The sequence below is a fragment of the Rhineura floridana genome, chromosome 17 (genome assembly GCF_030035675.1).
Source record: "Rhineura floridana isolate rRhiFlo1 chromosome 17, rRhiFlo1.hap2, whole genome shotgun sequence".
NCBI lineage: Eukaryota > Metazoa > Chordata > Lepidosauria > Squamata > Rhineuridae > Rhineura > Rhineura floridana.
The window spans coordinates 23,447,477-23,462,811 of NC_084496.1; positions in this window are offsets into that span (position 1 = coordinate 23,447,477).

The following is a 15,335-nucleotide window of genomic DNA, read 5'->3' on the forward strand; positions in this document are numbered from 1 at the left end:
GACTTGCCACGGCACCCAGGATCTTCACCAAGGTGCTGGCAGCAGCACTCTCAGGCCTACGTCTGAAAGGGGTGCACCTCTCCCCTTATCTGAACGACCTACTTCTCAGGTCTCAGTCGTTTACCCAGGCAAACAAAGACTTAAATCTTACACTCAGTTTCCTACAAAACCACGGTTTTTTAGTGAATGTTCAAAAGAGTCACCTCTACCCCACGCAATCACTTATACACCTGGGCACGGTGATAGACACCCTTGCTCAAACTATAACGCTGGCGCCACAACGAATCCGGGCCATCACAGACCTAGCACGCTCCATACGCGACCAAACGAAATCAGACTTGATGCGCCTGGCAAAACTGCTCGGGATGATGGCATCATCTATAGCAGTTACACCGTGGGCCAGACTTCATTCACGTCCTTTTCAACATCTTCTGATCAAGTTCCAGAGAGACATCGCCTCGAGGCGACACCGTGTGATTGCCTTACCACACAAAGTGCGTCAGTCTCTCACCTGGTGGCATCGGGACTCGAATTTGTCCAGGGGGATCCCGATACAGGACCCGCCTTGCGTAATAATTACTTCAGATGCCAGCCTCTGGGGCTGGGGGGCTCATTATATGGATCTCTTTGTACAAGGACGTTGGAGTCCACCAGAGACAGCCAGGCCCATCAACTGGCTGGAACTGAGGGCAGCTCACCTGGCGCTGAAGCATTTCTTTCCCAGTCTTCACTACCCCGATGTATTGATCAAAACAGACAACACCTCGACCAGATCATACATAATGAGACAAGGAGGGACCCGATCCAAGCTCCTCAGCGGAGAAGCAATAGCCATGCTGTCCTGGGCAGAGCAGCGCCTTACATCTGTATCGGCGGAATACCTGCAGGGAGCAATGAACGATCGGACGGATTGGCTCAGCAGATGTCAGATATTCCCAGGGGAATGGGCACTCAACAGAAGCGTCTTCCTGATGGTTCAACAACACTTCAGAAAATTAGAGGTGGACCTCTTTGCCTCGGACACAAACTATCAGATCCCTCGATATTTTGCAAGATTCCACATGCGTGGGGCGGAACAGATAGACGCACTGACGGCGAGTTGGCCACAGCTCCTACTGTATGCGTTTCCACCAACTCCTCTCCTCGCCAGAGTCCTCAACAAGATCAGGAGGGAAGAGGCGCAGGTGGTCCTAATAGCCCCATACTGGCCGAGAAGACCGTGGTTTGCAGACCTAGTCCATCTGTCTGTCAGAACCCCCCTTCCACTTCCAAATCGACACGACCTGTTACATCAGGGACCGGTCCTCCACCCAGACCCAGCCTGGCTTCAGCTAGTTGCCTGGAGGTTGAACGGAGCAGGCTGTTAGCATTAAATATTTCACCTGATGCGACAGCAACTATCCTGGCGTCACGTAGGCCATCTACGCTCAGGATATACCAATCCACTTGGGCAGCTTTCCTGCGTTGGTGTACAGCGCATGACACCAATCCTATGACGGCATCCGCACCACATATCCTGCAGTTCCTCCAGGACGGCCTCCACCAGCGTCTACGTCCTAACACCCTCAAATGTCAGCTATCGGCGCTTGCATCCGTTCTATCTTTAGACGAAGGGGTCTCTCCAGTGTCACATTCGCTGCTCAAGAGATTTCTAAGAGGAGCAACCGTTATCAGCCCTCCAGTAGTGCACAGATTTCCTTCATGGCACCTCCATACAGTGTTGACCGCACTACAGAAATCTCCATTCGAACCCCTGCAGACGGTTCCTTTGCGAATACTCACCTTCAAAGTCACGTTCCTCATAGCAATCACGTCAGCACGCAGGATATCAGAGATTCAGGCTCTATCAGTGCAAAAACACCTCTGCATTTTCCATAACAATAGAGTTGTACTGAGGATCGACCCTAGCTTCATACCAAAGGTCAGGTCTCAGTTTCACCTGCAACAGGAGATTGTGCTGCCCACATTCTGCCCAAATCCTAAACACCCCATGGAAAGGGCATGGCACTCCCTCGATGCGAGGAGGGCGTTGAAGGTATACATCAATAGGACAGCTCAATTCCGTAGATCGGAATCTCTGCTGGTATCATTCCATCCTCCGACTCTAGGCCACAAGGTGTCAAAATCAACTATAGCTAGATGGCTAAAGGCATGTATTTCCTTAGCCTACAGGTCACTCAGTAAACCCGTGCCACAGGGAATCACGGCGCATTCCACTAGAGCGGCAGCCACAACAGCGGCCTTTTCAGCTAATGCCCCATTGGAGGAGATCTGCAGGGCAGCAACTTGGGCCTCACCTTCGTCGTTTACCCAACACTACAAAATGGACTTATACGCATCTGCGGAGGCCGCATTCGGTCGTAGGGTTCTCCAGCAGGTTCTTCCTCAATAGACCCACCCTATGGCCGAGCTTTGGTACGTCCCATGTGGAGACCTCACTGGCATCCATGAAAGAAGGTACGGTTGGACTTACCGTGAACGGTGTTTCTTCATGGATGCCATGAGGTCTCCACGACCCTCCCTATGAGGGGCTGGGAAATCCATCTGCAATCTCTGTTATCTGCTCTTATTCTGTTGTTATATCTTCTGATTTGTTCTTTCTATGTTACACTGAGGTGAAGTTCCGAGCTGGTCAAGAAAGAGAACTGGCATCACCTCAGTAAGAAGGGGAGGAGCCAAGAAAAAATTATGACAGGTTCCTGTCTCGAGCTGATTGGGGACTATAACCCACGTGGAGACCTCATGACATCCATGAAGAAACACCGTTCATGGTAAGTCCAACCGTACCACCCCTCTCTCTCCAGCGGAGGCTGGTTTTGTTGGGGTGATTGGGGCACTGCTGTCAGCCTGCCCCCACCTGCCTGCCTTCTTACTGAGCACCAGTCCAGGGGGTGGCATCGCCTAACAGCTTCCTCCTCAGTTGCATTTGTAGAACTCAGCAAAGAGGAAGATGGGGACAGAACTAGACTTAGTTGGCTCCACCTGTCATTGACTCTGGCTCTACCTACTGTTTGCCTCCCTGCCTTCCGCCCTACCAGTCCCAATAGCCACCACTGCTTCTCTCTGAATTAAGCCACTTTCAGCCCCTCGCTATTTTCAGTCACAGACCAGCAAATTCAGGCTGTGAATTAGAGTGAATGTATCCCTTTTGCACAATTAAACCTGCCTCCAAAAACAGACTTTTTGCAGTAAGGGAAAGCAATCAGAACGTGTACCAGCTTGACACAATGCTGTATGTACAACTTCCCTGCAAAGAAATCAGAATGATTGCTCAATAAACCATGGATGTCGTACAACCTCCCTGCAAAGCATACATACATAAGAATGAGCAAAGACTGGACATAGCCTAAACCCACTGAAATGAATGAACCCAAGTTAGTCATGCCCGTTACATTCAACAGGTCTACTATGAGCAGAACTAGTGTTGAATACCACCCAGATCATCTTGAGGAGCCTCAGATGAGGATGAACACTCATCAGACAGGTCATCTAGAAGCGACCTTGCACTGAAGTCTAATGGAGGTGGTGTAGATGAGAATTCTCAAAATCCAAACCATGTTCCTTTATTCAAGGAACGCAGGAGGCATTATGCCAGGGGGAGGGGGCAATAGATGAAGGCACAGGAAGCTGAGTCAGACCATTAGTCCATGTAGCTCAGTACTGTTTGCACTGACTGGCAGTGGCTCTCTAGAGTTTCAGACAAGGAGTCTTTCCAAGCCCCACCTGGAGATGCCGGGGATTGAACCTGGGACGTTCTGCATGCAAAGCAGATGCTCTGCCCCTGAGCTCTGGTCCTTCCCAAAGACAACTGCCAACTTAATTTGCCCACAGACATTTGTTTTACTTTTATCCAGAGGTGTAGTCGTCTGGGGTCTTGGGGGGGCGGGATCTTAGACCTCTTACTTTTTTGGGAACAGGGTTCCATCCAGGTCCCTATGTCTCCAGCATCCTACAAGCCAATCGGCATGAAAGGAGAGTGTGTTAGCCACTGAGAAGAGTCTTCTAACATGCTTCCTTATCCTTTCCTGCTGACTGGAGCCAATCAGAGTGAAAGGAGATGAGTCAGCCACTGAGAAAACTCTTCTCAGTCACTAACACACTCCCCTTTCATGCTTATTGGCTCCTAGGGATGCCTTCTTGTTCTGGGAGAAGGCACGTACAGGAAGGACTGAGGCGTGTGGAGATTACAATGAAGAGCAAATAAATGAGTGAGGGGACATGGCTGTGAGGGGGCATGGCATGACTATCATGAAGGACCCTGCACTTCTGAATTTGCCACTATACTACTGCTTTTATCATGTACATAAGCAGGTATTCTTGCCAACCGGTTGCAGGTGGTGCACCGAATCCTATCCGCACAGAGCAGAGACAGCAAACCTGTGGCCCTACAAAAGTTGCTGGACCAGTTCCCATCATCATATTGGGCATACTGGCTGGGGTTCATGTGAACCCAAGAGCATCTGAAGGGCCACAGTTGCCCCATCCCAGACGAAGCAGGAACCTTTTGCACGCAAAGCAAATAGAGGCAGGAATGACGAGATTTGTTTATTTGACATACGCTTGTGTTTGTATAATGGCAAATGGCTATTTTACCATAAATGGAGACGGATGATTATGGAATTTCTGGAGGTGTTGAAGTGGACAGGATATTGTTCTTGTTTTAAAGCAGCTTTGGGAAACTTACTTACCAACACCAAACTTTATTTGCTATTTAAGAATTTGTTTATTTATTTATTCAATTTAGCCAGAAGGAGCCCAGGCTGGCCAACAAAAACACTCAAAACACTCTAAAACATCTTAAAGGACTTTAAAACATATTAAAACAAAACATCTTTAAAACCATACTCAAACAAGATATCTTTAAAAACATTTTTTTAAAACAGCTTTAAATACATCGTAAAAAGCAATTCCAACATATATGAAATGTATTAAGTAAAACAAGGATGGTGAACTTTTTTCAGCTTGGAGGCTGCATTGTCTCCTGGGAAATCTTCTGGGGACCACATGCTCATAGTTGGCAGAACTAGAAGCAAACAGTGTGGGAGGGAATGGATGTAAATATGACCTTTGTACAGGAGGTGAGTTTCTACACACGGTTACGCACCCCTCTCTGTCCTCCGTCCACGGAAGAAAGAAGCATTATCAGGTTTCAAGGACACGTCCCAGCCAGGCCAAAAACCCAAAATAAAACAAAACCAAGGAGGGTGCAAAGCAAGGCTGGCAAGGGATGTGGCCTGGTGAGACTCCCAAGAGCTGAACAGAGAGATCCAGAAGGCCATATTTGTCCCCTGGCCTGAGATATTCTATCCCTGATGCAGAATGTAACAGCAAGCGCATTATAATTGCAGCATTTGGTGTATGTATGAAGTAAAAAAAAAGAGAAATGCTTTGGCGTTTATTCACTCCATCATTCCAAATGCTCCCAGTGTCAGAGCTGGCAGCAGCAGCTGCACCCCCAGCAATACCGTCCTAGACAGATCTTTTTTAGCTACTTGGTAACTAGGGAAAACAGGGAAGATGAAAAATAGAAAACAGCAGCAAAGAAAGGTAGAAAGGACAAGGCTGTGTTATATTTGGGCTGAGAAATATTACAAAGTGGGACCCAAAATAAGGTGTTGCCAATGTATTCCTAGTTCCTAACAGGAGTGCTTCTCTTCAGGGTGCCCTTCCAGCTGGCCAGGCAGTCATGCCCTCCTCGTGGTACTCCATTCCGTACTCCATCCCTGCAGTTTTCCATTTGCTCTCCAACTGATGCTCAAAGTCTCAAGGAGCATGCTTGTTCCTCACTGGGCTTTTGTAGTTGCTTGGTTGCTTGGTTGGGAAGGGAGATTTTGTCTTTAAATAGATTCTGTTGTTTTTGAGTTCTGCAAACCTCAGGATTCCCCTGAGCATACTGACACTTCTGTCTCATTTCTATTTCAGTCACACTCGCCACCTGAGCTCATTATTAGCGGGAATGATACAAACAACTAGGGAATGGGGAAATCTGTCAGTTTCTGTTTCTCTCATTTTTCCAATCTTAAAACCAGTTCTTCTAATTTCTACAAGTTTGCAATTTTTTAAAAAGTCCACATGAACATTCATCAGCATTTTCGTGTTAATATACCTTTTCAAATTCAATTTGCCTAATACACACATTTTCCCAAAGCAATTCCCCCTAATACAATGCATTCCGTATGTTACTTTCACAAATATGTGTATTGCACACCCCAGTATATGAACTTATCTACATATTATTTGGCTGGAGAACTGTGTTAAAAAATTCAGAGAAGGGCAAATTTCAAAGGACTGCTATCTTTCAGTTCCCATATGGTTTTGGAAAGTATAAATTAAGTAAGCTCGTCTTTAAAAGCAAACGGAATCAAATTTCTACAGGCAACACAACCTTAGGCATCCAGAGTTAAAGCTTCAAAATCTGGATCCTTATAATGCAACACAAGTTCTCTGATCATGTGGGAAGACAGAGAGAGAAAAGTTCAAGAGAGGTCTTTGTCTCCAGGGAGGCGCTTGCACACAACAACTTCCTAGAGGATTGATGCCCCATGGACGATTGCAGGAAAGCTGAAGCAAATCCTTCTAATACAGCCATTTTGATTTAATGGCTAGTTAATTTCATCAAAGCCACCTACCCTAGGAGATATAATTGCTGCAGAGAGACTGCCATGCAGAATGAAGTGACAGTTTGGAGGATAAATGACCCTTGGGGGCAGGAAAGTGGTTGCTTGTTTAATGCCAATTGCAGGTCACATAAAAATCCTGGTAACAGCTATTCCGTCCTGCACCACTCCCCCCCCCATGTCTCTGCCATAGCTCAAAGCTCAGAAGGGCCATAGCTCAGTGGTAGGGCACATGTGTTGCATGAAGAAGTCCCCAGGTCTAAATCACTGACACCCGCAGTTAAAAGGACTGGGTAGCAAGAGGAGGCCACTCTCAGAGAAGTGCAGGCTAGACGGATAAATAATCTGATCTGGGTGGCATGAAGCAGCTTCACTGGTGGGGCGGAAGGTAGGGAGGCCAACAGCAAGCAGAGCCAGAGCCAACTAATTCTGCTTTTGTCCCTGTCATCCTCCGTGCTGAGTTCTACAAGAGCAACACTGAGACGAAGGTTCGTGGGGCGCTGCTCTATTCGCCCTAATGGACCAGCCTCTACTGGGCAACTTCCTGTGGTCTAGACCAGCCTTTGCCAGCGTTTTGGGCTCCAGCTCCCATCAGCAGGGGCTGTGCCGGCTGGAGCTGATGGGGATTACAGTCCAAAACATCTGGAGTGTGCCAGGGAGAGGAAGGCTGTTCTATACCTATGATACATTTTGGAAAGTTGTTTGCTGTGCAGCTGGCCCCCTCTTAAGATATCGCAACCAAATTTAGCATGATGGTCCCTGAAATCAAGGCGCAGGTTTTCATCTGTGTTTGGATACAATTTTGAATCAAGATGGCAGACAGAACCTTTCAAAACTGCACCGATTTTAACTAAATCTTGCATGATATTTCCTGAGATCAAGGAGCAGACATCTGTCTATATTTGGATACAGGTGGACACCATGTTGAATCAAAATGCTGGAGTGAACCTTTCAAAACCGCATTGATTTTTTTGGTTTCTTAGAATTCCCGAGCAGATTTGATATGAGACTGCTAGTTCGTCATATTTTTAAACATCACTGGGGTATGAATGCCAGGGTATAAATCCTATAAATATTATTTTGTATTTATTTATGTTATATAGCATCTATAGCACTATCAGCATACAGGGTGCTTTGTAGGTTGCAAGAGAATAGGCTTCTGCCCCAAGGGGTTTACAATTTTGAGTTCAATGTGGCAGAACTCTGACTCATGGTTGCTTGCAGTGCTCTGTGGTCGAAGAGCCTCCTTTTGTGCTTTGAAAGCCAGAGTGAGTCAGCTACAGAAAGGATGGCCATCTTTATTTTATTTTATTGTGTCAGCACAGACATATCACAGGCTGGACATATCAAGGGCCGGGCCTTGGGTCTGTGTTGTGGTTTGCCAAACCAAACAATAGCAGATGGCCCACGGATGCAGCTTTTTATAAGTAGAGTGTGGGGAGTATTGAAGCTAACCTCCAACATTGTTTCCTAATAGCTGATCATCATCATAAGCCTTTTGTTAAGCCCACTAAACTTGCTGTCAGTGGTTCTGCTGGGTCCTATTAAATAGGGCCAGATATGGTTATCGAAGACACATCATTCCCCATGAGTTTGTTCCAGCTTCTGCTCAAAAGATCAGGCATTTATTTATTTTTTAATATAATTTTATTTCATTCATTCATTCATTCGTTCCATTTTTATCCCACCCTTCCTCCAGAGGGCTCAGGGTGATTTTTTACCCTTACAGCAATCCTATGAGGTAGGTTAAGATGAGAAATTGAGACTAAGCTGCAAGTACAGAAGTATCATTTTCAAATTACTAGTTCCCCTCTATTCAGCACTGGTTAGGCCTCATCTTGAGTACTGTGTCCCGTTCTGGACACTGCACTTTAAGAAGGATGCAGACAAACTGGAACAGGTTCAGAGGAGGGCAACAAGGATGATCAGGGGACTGGAAACAAAGCCCTATGATATACTGTAATTATGATGCATTTTGATATAGCCTGATATAGCCAGATTTCGGCTGAACATCAGGAAAAACCTTGTATGACAGTGGAACTAATGACCTAGGGAGGAGGTGGGCTCTCCAACACCGGAGGCATTCCAGAGGCAGCTGAACAGCCACCTGTCAGGTATGCTTTAAGCTGGATTCCTGCATTGAGCAGGGGGTTGGACTCCATGGCCTTATAGGCCCCTTCCAACTCTAGGATTCTACAATCCTATGACTAGATTATCTAGAGATCTGAATCTGGATCTTCCTAAGTCCTCATCCAGTGTTCTAACCATTACACTACACTGCTTTGCAGGCAGATGATCCAAGGTTCTATCCCTGGCATCCCCAGGTAGGACTGGGAATGTCCTCTGCATGAAATCCTGGAGAGCTGCTGCCAGTCAGTGTAGACAATAGTGGGCTAGGTGGACCAATGGTCTGACTTGTTATTACTGAAAAGGATTTTATTTTGTTCAGTATTAGAACAATGAACTTGAGAAACCTCTAGATGCCTGTGTATAAAAGATGTCGTTGACATCTTTTTGGCCCCAGGTAAATACTTATTCCCGCCCCCGCCCCCCCGGCTTTTGATAGATTGTGTGCTGTTAAAGCTTTCTGTGGTAGTATGGGGATGGCTGTTATTGTTTTATCATTTTTTTTTATTGTTTGATATATTTACTTTTGTTTTTAACAGTGTTGTGAGTTGCTTGGAGACCTTTGGGTAACAAGTGACTAATCAATGTAAATAATAACAATAATAATAATAATACAGTTAATTCTTAATGAGTGCCTGCACAGCAGGAGATATGCCTAAGCCTCTTTGCAAAGCTTTCACATTTTGCATTTGCCATTTGGAGAGGGGATTCTTTAACATCCACCTGCACTTATTGTGTAGTACTGTTTGCAGAAAACAACTTCTAAGGTATTCCTGGTCTCAGATGACCCCACCACAGGAAAAATGCATCCTGGTTGCTAGATAAAAAGGAAGTGCAAACTACGGAGATTCCAAGATCTACTAGAAAATAATGCAGAAGCACGAAAAGTGCACTAAAGGGGAGGGGAAAACAGAAGCTCTTTAGGACCCCAGGGTGTCCAAACAACTCACTTATCAATCACGGCTCTGACTTCACTCATTGGCTAAAAATACTGACAGCCGGGAGCAGCCAAGCTGGTTCATTTCATAGAAATCACTTAGAAGGATACCTGTACATTTTTCTTCAAAACTTTATTTCTAGAAGGGCTGGAGACTTAAAAAAAAAGAGAGAGAGCTCACAGTCTGAGCTCCTTTCTGTGGGCGCCAAAGAAGGCCTAAGTAGGCAGGTTGGTGACCCCCCAGTACAGATAGTTTGGAGTGAAACAGTTGAAACAATGTCAGAAAACACAGGGACACAGACGCTGCTGACTGTAGCTGGTGCTCTTAGAATCCAATTCTACTCTTTATGCATATCCAGTTATTGGAGAAACCTCAAAAATGAAGTGATGTGTACCAAGGCAACCATTTTATGCTTCCTAATACCTTCTTCTCTCTACTGTCATAGTGCTACAAGGCAAAAGGAGTGGGCCCCCCTGCAACATAGCATAGCTGGCCGAGCAATGATGACAAGTATCTGATGTCCAGTCCCTCTGAAGCTCGTTCAAGGTGTTGCGCTGTGTGTAGTTGTGTTGCTTAATTTCGTTTAAAAGCAGCACCACAGCAGCAGAGAGTAACAGCAGATGTTGAAATGCGAGTGTGCCAGTGTGTTCGTGCGTTTGCCTAAGAAAGCAGGCTTTTACCCTGCATCAGCATCACTGAGACTGGAGACTTAGTAAAATAAGAAAAGCTACTTTATTTATAGAAATACATAGTAGATAGAAAAAGCATACCTAGTTCTAACTAACTAGCTAAGTTGGAGGCATAACGCTCAGGTGTAGGAGTTAGCCCCATGCTTGGAGAGAGAGCAGAGACAAAGGGATGTCTCCTCTCTCCCAGACAGCCAGAGAACAAAGGAGTGGAAAGGGGGAAGGAGGAGGGGCAGGTAGCTTCCCTAAAGGCATCACAGTCTAGGGACAGAAGGAAGTCAGTCAGAGCATCACAGGTAAAAGGTAAACAAAGCCTATCCATCTGGAGGACCCTAACCCTATCTTCCCTCTGGAGCTTAAACAAAAGAACAAAACAGGAGTTGCTCTTGCCCCACTTCCAACACAAGGTTGATGCCTCTCTGACTCCTTGGGCAGAGAACTGTGTTGATTTCTTTAGGCAGCCGAGCATGTTAACAAAAGGCTAAATGGGGGGTAGCAGTGTGGGGATGGTGAGGATGTCAAACTTGTCCAGCTGCAAATATGGGCAGAGTTCCCTTCTTGGTCTTCAGGGTGGCCAAAATCGAGGGGGCAAGCTTGGTGGTGGGCTGACCCAAAGCCCACTTTGGTGGGGTTTGCGTTTCTTTTTCTTCTTTTTTTAAAAGTCCTCTTTTTGTCAGAGAGAAGCATAAAGCCTTGACATCTCAAAGAGGAACACTTACCAAATAATCACTTAATTGAAACAGTATGCTGAATTGCCATGCAACAATGAAGCCCTTCTAATCGGGGAATGAAAAGCTGTTAAGTCTTATTCATTTGCAGCCGTTTGTCAGACAAGGGGGTTTTAATTAATGGGAGCATGTCTCAAAGACTTCTAGAAAGGGGGGGGGAACAAACCACACTGACTGAATAAGATCTGGGATACAGCACTCTCAGAGCACCTAGAATACGTAGTAGAGTGGCTAGAGGATCTGCAAAAAAGGACAAATTCAACAAAATGTGGGTGTCCTTGTTAACTGTGAATCAGGATGGCCATTTAATGCAACCTCTACTAGCTCAAATCAATCTATGGAGAGGTTATGACCAGGGCAGGGCTCAAACGATACCCTCAGAGTTCTAATGGCAGATGAACAATAAGTTACAGCCACACTTGTACTGAACATCTTTCTGCTGGAGGTTTGGGCTGGAAGGGCACCACCATTCATTTAAGGCACCTTTAAAGTACTTGGCCTCTTTCCCCAAAGAATATTGGAAACGGTGGTTTGTCACGTGTGCTGGAAACTGTAGCTCTGTGAGGGGTAAGCTGCAGTTCCCAAGATTCTTTGGGGCAGGCCATGTGCTTTAAAATGTATGGTGTGGGTATGCAGCCTCTATGTGCATGTACTCTAAATGTTTTGTATTTCATGTTATATTTTACTTTTACATTGAAAATCTATCTATATATCCACAAACTTGCCTGATATGTGCGTGTGTGTATCTAAAGTAAACTTCATATAGATTTGCTAGCCTTAAAAAATGTGATTGCCCTGTGTGGTGGGCGATCGAGGGTATAAGGGCAACTAATACCTTTCTTCCACACTTCATCATGATATCTTCACACTGGCATGCTGTATAGGTGGGTTTTCAATATATTATCCTGTTTAAAATCCTTTCAATCAATTCATCAAGTGGCTAGGGCTCAGTTAGGTTTTGAACCCTGGTCTCATCAGAAGAGCCCTGCTGGATCAGGCCAGAGGCCCATCTAGTCCAATATCCTGTTCTCACAGTGGCCCACTAGATTCCCCAATGGGAAGCCCACAAGCCAGACCTGAGCACAACAGCATTCTCCCCACTTGTGATCCCCAGCAACTCGTATTCAGAGACATGTTGCCTCTTACAGTGGAAGAAACTGAATTGTCCCCTGATCCATGAAGCCCCCTGGAAAAAGCCCCAAAGCAAATAGCCTTCCTCTGGCACTTCAAGATAGACTGCCTCTGAAAACAGAGGTTCTGTTCTTAGCTCTCACGGTTGATAGCTGCTGATTGGCTTGTCCGCTAGGCAGACATCTAATCCAGGGGTGGGGGATCCTTTTCAACCTGAGGGCTGCATTCCATTCTGGGTGAACCTTCCAAGGGCCACATGCCAGAGGTGGTCAAGGCTGGAAGGAAAAGCGGGCGGAGCAACATATGTAAATTTTGCCTTTGTACCCTTAGCAGAAACTCACACACCACTCTCTATCCTTCCTCCAGGGAAGCAAGAGGAATTAAAGAGTTCTAGCCCATCCTAGCCAGGCAAAAACATTCGAGAAGGGTGCAAAGCAGGGCCAGTGAGAGGCATGACCTGGAGAGAGGGGGAGTTGCTGAGGAGGGGGTGCAGCCAGGGGATAGCCCTGAGGGCCAGAGAGAGATGCCTGGAGGGCTACATTTGGCCCCTTGACCTGAGATTCTTCACTCCAGTCTAACCCTTTGTAAAGCACATTCGAGCAGCAGTCCCCAAATGTTTTTCCTCACGGGCCACTTGAAAATGGTTGATTCATCTAGACCACTAAATGATTTTTCCACCTGTTGTAGCCACTGCAATGCGCTGTGCTGGATGCTGTATGATTTTTAATTGTAGTTTGTATTGCTTCTTTTATCTCTTATATATTGCATCTGATTGCATTACAATTTGCATGCCGTAGAATTTAAACTGAATACAATACAATCAGGCTGCTGCTGAAAGAATTGCATTGGCTGCCTGTTAGCTACTGGGCTAAGTTCAAGGTTCTGTTTGGTGCACAAAGCTCTATACAGCTTATCATAGAATCATAGAGTTGGAAGGGGCCTATAAGGCCATCAAGTCCAACCCCCTGTCCAATGCAGGTATCCAAATCAAAGCATTCCTGACAGGTGGCTGTCCGGCTGCCTCTTGAACGCCTCCCGTGTCGGAGAGACCACTACCTCTCTAGGTAATTGGTTCTATTGTCATATGGCTCTAACAGTTAGGAAGTTGTTCCTGATGTTCAGTTGAAATCGGGCTTCCTGCAACTTGAGCCCATTATTCCGTGTCCTGCACTCTGGGACGATCGAGAAGAGATCTCGGCCCTCCTCTGTGTGGCAACCTTTCATGTACTTGAAGAGTGCTATCATATCTCCCCTCAGTCTTCTCTTCTCAAGACTAAACATGCCCATGTTCAAACATACTTGGGACCAGGATACCTGAAAGACCATCTTATCCCTATATATCCAGTCAATCACTGCACTCTGCAGGTGAGGGCCTCCTGCAGATACCATCTCATCAGGAAGTACACTCCACACAACATAGGAAGCAGACCTTTAGTGTAGTGGCACCTACCCTTTGGAATTCCTTCCCCTTAAATATTAGACGGGCACCATATCTGTTATCTTTTCAGCACCTACTAAAGACCTGCCTCTTTCAACAAGCCTTTTAAGTAGAGACCTTATCCCAGTCTGCGTATGTGTTAGAATTGCTTTTTAATACATGTTTAAAGCTTTTTTAAAAATATGTTTCTAAAGCTTGTTAAAAAAATGTTTTAAAAGATGTTTTGTTTTATGTTTTTAAGGATGTTTTGTTTTAATATATTTTAAAGTCTGTTTTCATTATGTTTTAAAGTGTTTTTAGTGTTTTGTTTGCCACCCTGGGCTCCTGCTGGGAGGAAGGGCGGGATATAAATCAAACAAACAAGTAAATAAATAATAAAATACAGTATTTATTTATTCTTGTTTCTGTATGAAACTTGTATCCCGCCCTTCCTCGTAGAAGGAGCCCAATATACCACCTGCATGAAGCTCACTGACCACTGGGCGTCCATGGACCACAGTTTGGGAACCCCTGCATTAGAGGGGTCCTGCAGCTAGCTCAGGCCAAAGGTTCATCTAATCCACCATCCTATTTCCCACAGTGGCCAGCCAGATGCCCACAGGAAGCCTGGGAGCAGCATATAATTATAGCTCTCTTCAACTCCTGTTTACCAAGAACTGCTGGTATGACAGTTAACCAAACCACCACATAGCTATAATCTGCCCTAGGTCGGAGTAGGCGGATATTACCGAAGGTTTTTCCATCTGCTTTGTTCCTGAAGATGCTGCCTGACTTGTCTCTGGGGAATATAGGTCAGTGTCCTCTGTTCCCTCCCTGGGGACCTTCACCTCTGGCTGCTCCTCTTGCTCACCAGATGGGGAAAGTTTTGGACGCTTTTGTGATTTGCTTCTGGCTACTGGAACTGTTTTTTCCTTTCTTTTTAACCTTGGCAAAGGCTGCATGCCACCACTCTGTGCAGAATTACCCTGGACGCAAGCCCCACTGAAAATGCACCTTACACCCTGAAGTAAGCACACAGAGGCAGGATGCCCCATTTGGTGCAGTGGGGCTTGCTCCCAAGTGAGCATGGTTAGGATCCCGGAGGCCACAATCTTATGCACATTTACGAGGGAGTAAGTCCCATGGCACTGAATTCACTTGGAAATGTTTCAGAATAGGGAAGGAGGAGACATGTGATTCAGTTCACTTGAAAGGCGAATCTACCTAATTTGCATTTTCCAAAACACAGCAATCCTTTGAAACGTGCATTTCTCTGCATTTTGCAGAGCAGGACCCCAGCCAAGTAATGTTTGCTAATATGCATGCACTAGGGTAAAGTGTGCATAAACAATGCATATATTACTAAAAATAATATACAAAAATGCATTCTATTATGGAAAAATTGCTTGCAAAAATGTGTAATTATAAGAAATTTGGACAAACGCTGATGAATTTTCATGACAACATTTTTTTAAAAAAAGAATACTGAGTGGTCCATCTAGCTCAGTATAGTCTACACTGACCGGCAGCAGCTCTCTAAGGTTTCAGGCAGGGGTCTTTCCCAGCCCTACTTGGAGATGCTGGGGACTGAACCTGGGACCTTCTGCGTGCAAAGCACATACTCTGCCGCTGAGCTACGGCCCTCCCCAAAAGTTTCGGAGTTGTGCTGGTTTGAGATGAGCCACATCAGT